Source organism: Pristiophorus japonicus, chromosome 5 (genome assembly GCF_044704955.1).
Source record: "Pristiophorus japonicus isolate sPriJap1 chromosome 5, sPriJap1.hap1, whole genome shotgun sequence".
NCBI lineage: Eukaryota > Metazoa > Chordata > Chondrichthyes > Pristiophoridae > Pristiophorus > Pristiophorus japonicus.
The window spans coordinates 136,800,797-136,814,448 of NC_091981.1; positions in this window are offsets into that span (position 1 = coordinate 136,800,797).

Below are 13,652 nucleotides of genomic sequence, written 5' to 3' on the forward strand. Positions count from 1 at the left end.
CAAAGCAAATCTCTCAGCAGACAAGTGCTGCTACAAGTACTGTGAACAAAGTGATGTTGTTTTCAAATCGTAATGTACAGGGCAGGTCAAACATACGTGCAGCTACACGTCCGCAGATGACTCAGAGTCCACCATCAAGGGTGATGAATGCAAGGCCATTAACGCCTTGTTGGTGCTGCGGGGGTGATCATCGTTTCCATTCATGCCAATTCAAAGTGTACCTTTGCAAGGGCTGTGGAACAATGGGACACCTCCAACGAGTGTGCAGGCGAGCTGCATAGCCTGTTAAACCTGCAAACCACCACGTTGCAGAGGAGGACAGATCCATGGAGGATCATGATGAACTAGAGCCTCAGACAGAGGAGGCAGAGATATATGGGGTGCACACATTCACCACGAATTATCCCCCGATAATGCTGAATGTTGAACTAAATGGACTCCCGGGGTCAATGGAGCTGGACACGGGCACAAGCCAGTCCATCATGGGCAAAAAGACTTTCGAAAGGTTGTGGTGCAACAAGGCCTCAAGGCCAGTATTAACTCCAGTTCATACGAAACTAAGAACTTACACTAAAGAACTGATTCCTGTAATTAGCAGTGCTACTGTAAAGGTCTCCTACGATGGAGCGGTGCACATTCTAACACTGTGGGTGGTACCGGGCGATGGTCCCACGCTCTCGGCAGGAGCTGGCTGGGAAAGATATGCTGGAACTGGGATGACATCCAAACGCTATCGCCCACTGACGGCACTTCGTCTGCCCAGGTCTTAAACAAATTTCCTTCATTGTTTGAACCAGGCATCGGGAAATTCCAAGGAGCAAAAGTGCAGATCCACCTAATTCCAGGGGCGCGACCTATCCATCGCAAGGCGAGAGCAGTACTGTACAAGATGGGAGAAAGGGTAGAGATTGAGCTAGACCGACTGCAAAGAGAGGGCATCGTTTCACCGATCGAGTTCAACGAATGGGCCAGTCCTATTGTCCCAGTCCTCAAGGGAGACGGCACCGTCAGAATCTGTGGTGATTACAAAGTAACTATCAATCGTTTCTCCCTGCAGGACCAATACCCACTACCAAAGGCCGATGACCTCTTTGCAACGCTGGGGGGAGGAAAGACGTTCACGAAGCTGGATCTGACTTCAGCCTGCATGATGCAGGAACTGGAAGAATCATCGAAGACCCTCACCTGCATCAACATGCACAAAGGTCTTTTTGTTTATAACAGGTGCCCATTTGGAATCTGATCAGCGGCGGCGATATTCCAGAGAAACATGGAAAGTTTACTGAAGTTGGTCCCGCACATGATGATCTTCCAGGACGATATCTTGGTCACAGGTCGGAACACAGTCGAGCACCTGCAGAACCTGGAGGAGGATCTTAGTTGACTCAACCGCGTGGGGCTCAGGCTAAAACGCTCGAAGTGCGTTTTCCTGAAGTGGAGTTCTTGGGAAAGAGGACTGCAGCGGACGGCATCAGGCTCATCAATGCGAAGACGGAGGCAATCGAGAATGCACCGAGGCCACAGAACATGACGGAGCTGCGGTCGTTTCTGGGACTCTTGAACTACTTTGGTAACTTCTTACTGGGTCTCAGCACATTGTTATAACCACGACATGTCTTACTACGAAAAGGGGGTGAATGGGCTTGGAGCAAGAAAATGCCTTTGTAAAAGCGAGAAAATTGTTATGCTCAAACAAATTGCTGGTATTGTATGATCCATGTATGCGTTTGGTACTAGCATGTGATAAGAACATAAGAACATAAGAATTAAGAACAGGAGTAGGTCATCTAGCCCCTCGAGCCTGCTCCGCCATTCAATAAGATCATGGCTGATCTGGCCGTGGATTCAGCTCCACTTACCCGCCCGCTCCCCGTAACCCTTAATTCCCTTATTGGTTAAAAATCTATCTATCTGTGACTTGAATACATTCAATGAGCTAGCCTTAACTGCTTCCTTGACCAGAGAATTCCACAGATTCACAACCCTCTGAGAGAATTCCTTCTCAAGTCGGTTTTAAATTGGCTCCCCCATATTTTGAGGCTGTGCCCCCTAGTTCTAGTCTCCCCTACCAGTGGAAACAACCTCTCTGCCTCTATCTTGTCTATAATGCGTCGTCATATGGCGTCGGTTGTGTATTGCAACAAGCTAATGATTTTGGGAAACTGCAACTGGTTGCTTATGCATCCAGGAGTCTGTCTAAGGCTGAGAGAGCCTACAGCATGATTGAAAAAGAAGTGTTAGCGTGTGTCTATGGGGCAAAGAAAATGCATCAATACCTGTTTGGGCTAAAATTTGAATTGGAAACTGACCATAAGCCACTTATATCCCTGTTTTCCAAGAGTAAAGGGATAAATACCAGTGCATCAGCCAGCATCCAGAGATGGGCGCTCATGTTGTCCACATACAACTATGCCATCCGCCACAGGCCAGGCACAGAAAACTGCGCTGATGCTCTCAGTCGGCTGCCATTGCCCACCACGGGGGTGGAAATGGTGCAGCCCACAGATCTAGCCATGGTTATTGTTGGGGGAGAGAGGGAAGGCTTCTTTTCACACGAGCGGGCCCACTGATATAGAGAGTCGACGCTCGCCCCAGCCCACGTAGCAATTCTCAAAGTTAGCAGACAGAGATGGATGGCAAAGTAGTATAACGATCTTTATTACGAACGTCCGGGAACAACCCGCATCACAGCTGCCTGTGAGTGGGGATGCTCCCCGAACAGCACAATCATACAACTTTTATACATTTCAAAAACCCCCTCTGTTCCCGGACAAGACCTCCCTAGATCTCTAATTGGACTATCTTATCAGCGCTACTTCCTGAATTGGACTACCTTATCAGTACTACTCCGGATTGACAAGTCATGAGCTCTGAGTGACAGGCCATGATCTCGTGACCATTTTAGGCCGTTCCCAGAATGGTATCATTACGTTGGGATTTGTTATACATTTTCTTTGGTGCCATGAAGTCTCTCTGGTCTCTTCTCACCGCCTTATCAGCGGTCTGTTTAGGTTCTCTCCTATTGACATTCCATGTTGGAATACTATCTGGTATCCCAACCCATAACAGTACCTTCTGGAGCCTTGGAGCTGGAATGTACAAGGCGTGAGAAGAGATACAAGGCGTGAGAAGAGATACAAGGCGTGAGAAGAAAAGCCTTTACCTCCTTGTGCACGTACCAGCACTTTAACCCTTGTCCCGCTGGTACCCCTAATACCAAATTTCTCTTACAATTCCCCCCCTTTTGGCCCTTGGCTATATGCCAAGCTGGCCATAATTCCCGACAACTATCTCCCTGTAGGCGAGTTCCAGATAGGTTCGTTCACCTGGGTGGCCATCTCCCAAGCTTCGGGACCCCCTGAAACCTTCCCACAGAGTTATATAAGGTAAGTCCTTCCAGTCGGACTGCTTAAATTTTCATCCCTTATGGCCTTAATCATAGCGCGTGCCCTGACGTTTGGCCTGTTTTATTCTTGCACATGTTAATCCAATCATGACCAACAGAACAAGGCCCTGTATTACTACAAGTACGTGTGATATTATTCTTATCCATGGGTGAATTTGAATATTAAGTCCAATGTCCCACAGCTTTGAGTACCAGGGCTGATCAGCCAGCATTGCATTAGTGTCTCTCTGTAAATTATCTATTTCTTCCATCAGCCGGATATACTGTCGTCTTTGATTTTGGATTCCTTGCACCAGACGTAATTGTTCCTCATTTAATTCCGGTATCTGTTTGCCTTGTGGTTCCCATACCGCCTCTTCGTACCCTTCTCGGAGGGTATCCATGATTGTTCTGTGGATGATTTCCGTTGCCTCGGGATGAATATGATATCCGTCTATGTCTATTTCACCCTTCGGTCTGAAGCAGAAGTTAGGACTAATGAGGACACAGGAGGTGACTCCTCCCCTGGTCTTAATGGTTAGGTTGGCTGCCCCCATGCTCACGCACCACTCTCCGTTCCCTTGCGGGGCAGCGATGGTCTCCAGGTTGTGTTCAAGAAGAGTGATACTCAGCATACATCCGTTTATCTGGTGGAATCCGCACACATCATTCGTCATTCGTGGTGTACCTCTACATAAAACCACTTGGTTATTTTTATAGCAGTCGGTTATGGCAATGCCTCTGGTACTATTGTTAACTTTAATCGCCCATCTGGCAGGCTGATGGTCACGCAACCGAGTTTGGTTTCTCACTTCACCGATATTATCAATCTGGTATAAGGGGTTTCCCTTTGTTACATCATACTGTGGTATGGACAACACAAATCCAATCATATTCACTCGCCCAGTAATACATCTGAATTTTGGCACCCATGCGTGGCTATTCCTTCGTACCTCGCATGTGTTATTCACCTTTTTATCTAGAGACTAATTGTTAAGTATACTGTTTGGGATCCAATCTGGTATGTCCCCATTTTGGAGTTGTTCCAAGTTATGTTGTACCTCACTTAATATCCAGGCCCCATACCCGGAGCAAACTATCTCAGCTTGTAATCGTTTACTTATAGCGTTTCCCATTGCATGGATCAAATTTATTGTCTTGGCATGTTTCTGCAAGGTATGGGCCACCTGTAACAGTTCCCCTTCCGCGCCATCTCCCAACCGTGCTTGTAGGACTTGGCACCCTCCCCAGCACACCCCTCAAGATTTGCGTCAAGATATTGACCCTATCGTCTATTGCATACAGGTCTATGGTATTCACTGTTGCAAGTCCCGCAGCGTAACCCGTGCCCAGCATTTCCAGTATATCCCTCTTCGTTCGACCTCGTTCTATCCCTTTTTTGGTATTGAATCTCATGGTTGTGGATTCTCTGAGTTAGATTCTGGTACAGACTTATAGTTTCATTCCCACAGAAGCTAGGAAGGATGATATCCGTGAGGTTTAGAACCACCGTAAATAGCCGTTGCCGCACCCCAAAATGTATCTTCTTCTTAGATTTCCTTATTACTAATCCCCCTGTGACTCCCGTCTTTATTGACGGGCATGTGGGAGGGGGATGTGTGGTGGTACTATAAAGAGTTGTTGTTCCCAGAGTGGTTGTTGGAGCAACGGTGGTGGATCTATTCCGGACTCGAATGTCCCAACACCACTGATCTGTACCCACACACGGGGAGGCCGGACATATTCTCCAACTGATATCCCCTGGTTGAGGTCTCCCTGAGAATTGGGCAAAGACAGGCTCCCTGTGAGTACAACTTCCCCATTTCTTCTCTAGCATGAAACACACTGCGGTCTCGTTTACTATTACTGTTATGCCCTGGTTATTGGTCCACCCCCAATGTCGATTGTCATCCGGGTTGAATTGAGTTATGCCCGTTAGTCCAATGCTACAATTTAAATCTACTGTTGTACCGGCTACCACCACTAAGGCTCTCGAATCACAGTTAATAGTTTCAGATGTTCTATAGTATAGGCCTTGGGGTCTGTAGCTTCCTTCGTCGGATGATGTCCTGGCTCCAAGGAGGAATAGGATCCTGTAAAACACAACGTTTCCGGTGTTCACCGGTCGGTTAAGATCCAAATCGTTTCAACTGGGTCCAGTGCTTCCATCTACCAATACCCCCCATATCTATGCAAGCGCATGTGTCGCTGATCATGATCACTTGGTGGGGACCGGTCCATTTTGGTGAGAGTCCGGGTCTCTCGGGATTCAACCTCACCATGACCTGGCTCCCTATGGTGGGTACCTGAACCCTTTATTCCTTCGTATCCCTTTCTAAATCTTTAATGGCTTGTTGGTCCCTAGCTTGCGCTCGTAATCCATGCAGCTGTTTACATAGCTCCATGACGAACCTCCGTATCTTGTCCTTGTAGGGTCCCACGTCCTCACTCCCAGATACTAATACTTCTGCCAATCTCATAGCTCTGCCTGTCATTAGCTCAAAGGGGGTCAGTCCGGTGGTTCGGTTCGGGGTGGCTCTTAATTTCATTAGGATTCGTGGAAGTAACTCCACCCACCCCTTCCCGGTCTCCTCGATTGCCTTGGCCAATGCAGTTTTTAGGATCCTATTCATCCGCTCTACTAATCTAGACGATTCCGGATGGTACGGGATGTGGAATTTTTGTTTAATCCCTAGCAGGGCACAGGCTTGTTTCATGACTTTCCCTGTAAAATGTGTACCTTGATCTGAGTCCAACTGCAGTGGCATCCCCCACCTGGGTATTATTTCCCCAGCCAGGATTTTAGCCACTGTATCGGCGGTGCAATTCCTGGTGGCAAAGGCTTCTACCCACTTTGTAAGTTGATCTATTACTACCAGGCAGTACATTTTTCCCCTCTGGCTGGGCAGTGGCCCAGTAAAATCTATTTGTAGGGCTTCCCAGGGTCCCTTTGGGCGAGGTTGGTGTCCCAGTCGGACCTTTATCCTTTTTCCCAGGTTGTATTTTGCGCAGGTTATACACCTCCTACAATAGTTTTCTGCGTCTCTCCCCATTCCTTCCCACCACCAACATCGTGACATGGAGTTTATCATGCCAGTCCTACCAGTGTTGGTGTACCCATGGTAGAGACCCAATAGATTCTGTCGGAGACATTCCGGGGCCACCACATTGTCATCTCTCCTCCACACTCAATCCGCCCCCTTTCTTGCTCCGTTCTGTTCCTATCCTTTTATTTCTTGCGGGGTGGATTCTCCCTGTACCTTGAGTATGTTTATTTCTTCTGTTTGGGTGACACATGAGCCAATCGGGGTCCTGTCTGCTTCAGCTGCCTGTCTGGCAGCTTCGTCTGCCCAGGCATTTCCCTGCTGATGCCTGTCTGTGATTTTTGAGTGCGCTTTAATTTTTATTACTGCACATTCCTGAGGGAGGAGGGAAGCTTCTACCAATCCCTTGACTATCTCTTCATGCCTAATGGGTCCCCCTCCTGAAGTCACGTATCCCCTCCTCCTCCAAGCAGTCATGTAGTCGTGCACCACTCCGAAGGCGTACCGGCTGTCAGTGTATATGTTGACCCTTTTTCCTGCTGCTAGTTTCAGTGCCTTGGTAAGGGCTACCAATTCCGCTACCTGAGCTGATAGATTTCCCTCTAGGGCACCCTTTCCCCTGTCTTGCCCATTGCTGTCCACGACTGCCCACCCTGTCCGGGGGGTTCCGTTTACATATCGACGGGATCCATCTACATAAAGATCCATATCTGCCCTTTCGAGCGGGGTTTCCCTAATCTGGCTCCCTTCTTCCTCGCTCCCCGTGGGGTCACACTGGTGCTCCTTGCCTTCGGTGGTTATCCAGCCTGCGGGATTATTCCCGCTATCCTTTATGATAGTCAAGGCGCCATTTGGGGGCAAAAGCATTGCTTTCCAATTGGTGCGTCGTGCGTCTGATATCGTCCTTAGTCTCCCAGTGTTAAGCAGTTCCACAAGGGTATCAGTGTATGCAGGATAATCTGCCCGGTCATTATGATAGGCTCGCTAACCCTCACGGCCCATGCCGCACAATCAAGGGCTGCGACACATCGAGATAGGCCTGCGGCCACTGCTCCTTGTTTCGTGGAGTAGTATGCGACGGGTCTTTGTCTATCCCCGTGTTCCTGGGTTACCACTGCATTGTAGTGGGTCTCACTATTGTACATATACAGGTGGAAGGGCCTATTCTGATCCCAAGGCGGGTGCGCTCATAAGGGTGTGTTTAAACTGTGTGAATGCCGCCTCATGGGGGCGGCCCCAGTCTACAGGCTCCTGGGAGGGTTTACCTCCTTTCGCTAGATCTTGTATTGGCTGGGCCATTTCTGCATATTCTGGGATAAAGTTCCGGCAATAATTAAATAGCCCTAATATCTGTCGAACCCCTCTCACTGTCCCTGGTCTAGGCATAGTTCTAATAGCCTCCTTCCTATCAGCGGGCATCTGCCTGTTCCCTTGGGATACTACGTATCCCAAGTATGTAACCTCCCTTCTTCCGACCTGGGCTTTCCTAGGGTTAGCCTTCAACCCCGAGTGCTGTAAGGCCCCTAGTACTGTAGTTAGGGTCACCAGGTGTTGTGCCTCAGTACCTGAGGCGATAAGAATATCGTCCACGTATTGTAGTACAGTGCTTCCTTCCCCTACATCCAGGGGTTCCAAGATCCCTGACAATGCCCAGTGAAATATTCCCGGGCTATTGTGAAACCCCTGGGGCACCCTTGTCCACGTATATTGTCTCCCCTTTATAGTGAAGGCAAACTTCTTCTGTGACTCCTCCTAGGTGGAAAGCAAAATATTCAATACTATCTGGTATCCCAACCCATAACAGTACCTTCTGGAGCCTTGGAGCTGGAATATACAAGGCGTGAGAAGAGATACAAGGCGTGAGAAGAAAAGCCTTTACCTCCTTATGCAGGGACCAGCACTTTAACCCTTGTCCCGCTGGTACCCCTAATACCAAATTTCTCTTACAGTTATCGAAGCATTTGAGAGTGAGCAATCACCCATCACTGCCCACAGATCAAAACTTGGACAAACCAGGACCCCTTATTATCTCTAATCAAAAGCTCTGTGCTTCACGGGAGCTGATCCAGTGTCCCAGTGGGAATGCAGGAAGAGATAAAGCCGTTCCAGCGGCACAAAGATAAAATGTCTATACAGGCAGACTGCCTATGTGGAGCAATCGAGTTGTGGTCCCCAAGAAGGGCAGAGACACCTTTATCAATGAGCTCTACAGCACCCACCCAGGCATCGTAATGATGAAAGCGATGGCCAGATCCCATGTGTGGTGGCCCGGTATCGATGCGGACTTAAAGTCCTGCGTTCACAGATGTAATACATGCTCGCAGTTAATCAATGTACCCAGGGAGGCGCCGCTAAGTTTATGGTCTTGGCCCTCCAAACCGTGGTCTAGGGTACATGTCGACTATGCAGGCCCGTTCTTGGGTAAAATGTTCCTAGTGGTTGTAGACGCGTACTTCAAGTGGATTGAATGTGAGATAATGTCGGCTAGCACGTCCGCTGCCACTACTGAAAGCCTGCGGGCCATGTTTGCCATACACAGCTTACCTGATGTCCTGGTGAGCAACAGCGGGCCATGTTTTACCAGTGCTGAGTTCAAAGAATTCATGACCTGTAACGGAATCAAACATGTCACATCTGCCCCGTTTAAACCAGTGTCCAATGTTCAGGCAGAGAGAGCAGTGCAAACCATCAAACAAGGCTTGAAGAGGGTAATTGAAGGCTCACTGCAGACTCACCGATCCCGAGTCCTGCTTAGCTACCGCACGAGACCCCACTCACTCACTGGGATCCAACCTGCCGAACTGCTCATGAAAAGAGAACTTAAGAAAAGGCTCTCGTTAGTTCACCCTGATCTACATGAACAGGTAGAGAGCAGGCGGCTTCAACAAAGTGCATACCATGATAGTGCAAATGTTTCACGTGAGATTGAAATCAATGATCCTGTATTTGTATTAAATTATGGACAAGGTCCCAAGTGGCATCCCGGCACTGTCGTGGCAAAGAGGGGAGCAGGGTGTTTCAGGTCAAACTTTCAAATGGACTCATTCATCGGAAACACTTGGACCAAATCAAACTCAGATTCATGGACTATCCTGAGAAACTCACCTTGGACCCTACCTTTTCTGATCCCCCAACATACACACCAGTGGCAACTGGCACCACGGTTGACCACAAAGCAGAACCCATCATCCACAGCAGCCCAACAGGGCCCAACACATCAGGCAGCCCAGCAAGGCCAGCTGCACAGCAGCCCAGCGAGAGCCCAACAAATGATTCAACAACCGAGACGATCAACCAAGGCAAGATGTGCCCCGGATCAACTCACATTGTAAATAGTACACTATTGACTTTGGCGGGGGGGGCAGTGATATTATACATGTGGACTTGTATTTACTCTGTTCGGCCACCAGAGGGCTCATCCCCTGGAATCCCAAGGGATCCCATAATCCCTTGGGAGCACAGGTATTTCACAGGTTGGAGAGGCACTCTGGAGACCAGCAATAGAAGACTAAGGTCACGCTTTACTTTGAGTTCACAGTGTTCAGTCTGACTCTTTCTCCATACACAACAGCTATCACCTTTCTTCTGAACATCACCCCAACGAGGTTATTATCTGTGTCCTGTGGAGCAGTACTCGTGCGCTAACTTGCCCTCCTCAGCTATTCTTTCCCGCTGGAATGGCTGCAGCCTATTCGTGCCCAGTGGCTCACCACATGCAGATCTTGCCTCAATATTACCCTCTAAAGTATGCTTAGTGTCATTTTCTGAGCTGGTGTCTGCAAGCTTCAGATGCAGTGCTGGTGTGTCTTCTTCTTCTCCTTCATAATTCTCTTCCACAACTTCAGAGACAGGCTGGCCATGTTACAATTGTTGGGTATCTGAAAGCAGAAAGGCACAAGGGTCGGATTGTGGTGAGGGGAGAGGTGGAAAGCAAAATATTCATGCAAAAACCATCAACAGCTTAACAATGAGAATGGCTTGTGGGATGAGGGGGAAGTGGACGCAATGGATTCTCTGCTCGCAATGGACTCTGTCACAGCTCCTCCACTGTTTCTTCCAGGTCAGTAAGGTTGTGAAGCCTTTTTTGCCCACCTCCTGTTTGCTGTGGCTCTCTGCGTTTATGTGCAAGAGAATGGTAATTGTGTCAGCGAGTGCAATGCAATGTGTTTGGATGATGTGGCTGCCATGGTTGAATAACTGGCAGTGTGTGCAAGTTGTGAGATGTGGGGGTGAGTGTTGCAGCAATGGTAAGTGTATGAGGGTGAAGTGAAGCTATGTTTGTGAGGTTTGAGTTGTAATTGCTAGATATTGTTGCAGGTGAGTGATGGGGGTGTGGTGCATTGAGCAGTGTGCAAGGCTAGTGGGATATAGCATTTCCTGTTGCCATCACTCACCTTGACCAGACGTGTGAGTCATTAAACTTTTTGTGGCACTGGATCCAGGTCCTGGGAACAACACTTGTCGCTTTGACGAATTGAGCGATCTCCTCCCAGATCTTCCATGCAGTCAACCTTGAAGGCATCTTTCCCTCATGAGGGTACAGGATGTCCCGGCGTCATTGGACCCCCAGAACCAGGGTATCCAGTGCCGAATCAGAAAATCATTTTGCCAACAGGCTAAGACTGTTGAGATTCCAAGTTCAGAGAAACCGTCTGTTACAAGTCCATCCCAGGACTCTCTGTCCCAAAAGGCTCATATTCGCTTAGAGCACATCTCAGACCCGGCCATCAAGTGCAACTTAGAAAAAGCAAGAAAAAATAAAAGTAATGAGGGGAGTGCATTGATGAGCCTAATTAATTTTTTCAGCTATATGATTCAAAAGATCTTTAATGATTTTTGTAGACAGAAGTATTGCTATGATGTTCATGACTTTTTTTTATAGAATACATAAAATTGCACAGAATCTGAAAAAAAATTATGGACTTGGGGGCTCTCCTGGGACTTCTACTTTTAATGATGAATGGAGTGTTCTGAAGTGTTGTACATTTAAATTATGTGGAACATCCTGATTGTTACAGATGTTACATAGATATAAGGAGATCAGACATTACTGAAAGTTTCTCAGATGGGTCTGTCTCACAACTTTATCCCGGCAACTGTCTATGACCCTACTATACCCTCCCCCTATCCAAGTTCATCTGTCTCAGGAATTCAGCTTCTGACTTCAGTCCTTTCTTCCCAAATCTCAAAATCCAGACAGGTGAAGCATGAAATTGTGCAGCGATTAAACAAATTAGGATAGTATTCCCTAGAATTTAGAAGGTTAAGGGGTGATTTGATCAAAGTTTTCAAGATATTAAAGGGAATAGATAGGGTAGATAGAGAGAAACTATTTCTGCTATTAGGGAATCTAGGACTAGGGAACATAGTCTAAAAATTAGAACAAGACCTTTCAGGAGTGAAATTCAGAAATACTTCTACTCAAAAAGGATTTGATTTTACCAACCTTGGCGGGTCCGGGGCAGGCGATGTCCTTGTCAAATCCCAACCCATCAGCTGTATTGATTCGGGCCTCCAACATGATTTTATCTTGATGGGGATTGTTAACCCCGCCCTGTGAGGTTCCTGGTAAATTAAAAGGAAGCGGGTCTGATGATGTCATTTGATGATGTGTCATCAAACGGTTTCTTTAAAGGGACCATGACCACATACATTTTGATAGTTGTGCTGTCAATATTTTGCAGCATTGAGGTGCTGCAAACACTGACTAGCACTGCACAAAGGTGCATGGCTGCACCCAGATGCTTATGGAGGGAGTCACAGCACGCAGGGAGTTTCTCTTCCCTTCCAATCGGTGGAAGAGACCTCCCCAGGACACCAATGCAGCCTGGTTGCACATTGCACAGGAGGGAACAAGCGGGGAGGAGCTAGTTGCAGTGACACAAACCTTTCAATGATCTCAGTGGATCACGAAACGTTACTGCAAGCCATACTCAACCTCATTCTGCTGTGCCACTCATCATATCCCCATCACTCTGCCTTCCCTACCCTACTTCTGCACATCCTTACTCACACCAACTTACCTTGTACCTCCACCCATCCGTCCCTCTCTATCTACATATCACTTTCCCATCTCACTCGCCACCCCTCACACTCAACCTCATCCTTGTCCAATCATACCAACTAACAACACACAAAGGTAGGCACTTGGGTGTTATCACCAATGCTGATGCAAAGTTTCTGCTAATGTGTTGTCAAACATTGAAACCTTTATTTTCAATACTTTGCCTTCTTGGACAGATTTGTGTGCACCTTTGAAAGTGGATTAGTGAGTTGCAGTGAATGGTGAGACACAACGGAATAGATGGCAGCTGAAGTGGAGATGACAGAAACGATCTGTCAATGGTGAGGGAGGTTGTTCCAAGAGGATGAGACTGGATAGAGCGTTCACTGCAAACACTTCAAAACTCCATAAAGCTGAAAAGTGTATTCCAACTTCTATGATTGGAAATTGAACAGCTGTGAAATGGTAGTTTTTATACCACTTCTACAACTGTCAACTATTCAAACCAATCCAGAGCTGTTGAGAACCTGACAGTTACCTGACATGATGCTGAGGGTCATGAACCTCATAAAAAAAACTAGGAAACATCCTTTGGACCTGGAAAAAATGCTGCTTAAATAGTTTTAAGCAGCTTGTTAACTAGCACAATTGCCTGACGTGTCGCTTCGTGCTGGGTCTACAATCCGCAGCCAGAGCCGGCACTTTGGAAATTCACAAGGAGGCGGGTTCAGAGTGGACTTCTGCCCCGCTGTCAATCACAGCCATATCAATAGTGGGCCCGCCTCCAAACTCGCACTCGCAAGGCTGGTAAAATTCCAGCCAAAGGGTGGTAGAAGTTTGGAACTCTCTTCCGCAAATGACAATTGATGCTTGATCAATTGTTAATTTTAAGTCAGAGATTGATAGATTTTTGTTAACCAAAGGTATTAAGGGATATGGGCCAAGGGCAGGTATATGAAGTTAGGTCGCAGATCTCATTGAATAGAGGAACAGGCTCGAGGGGCTAAATGGCCTGATTGTGGCGGGGACGCTATCGAGTTTTTGCTCCAGGACGAAAACTGGTCATTGCGCACGGTGCAGCGCAGCGGGGCGCTACTGGTTACCGCCGCCGCTAAACTCCCGCGGAATTTCGTGGAAGTCGGTAGCGGCGCCTGGACTGGACGAAAAGTCATTCTCACCCTGTTAGTGCCCCCCAGGAGGTGCAAACGCCCTGAATTTC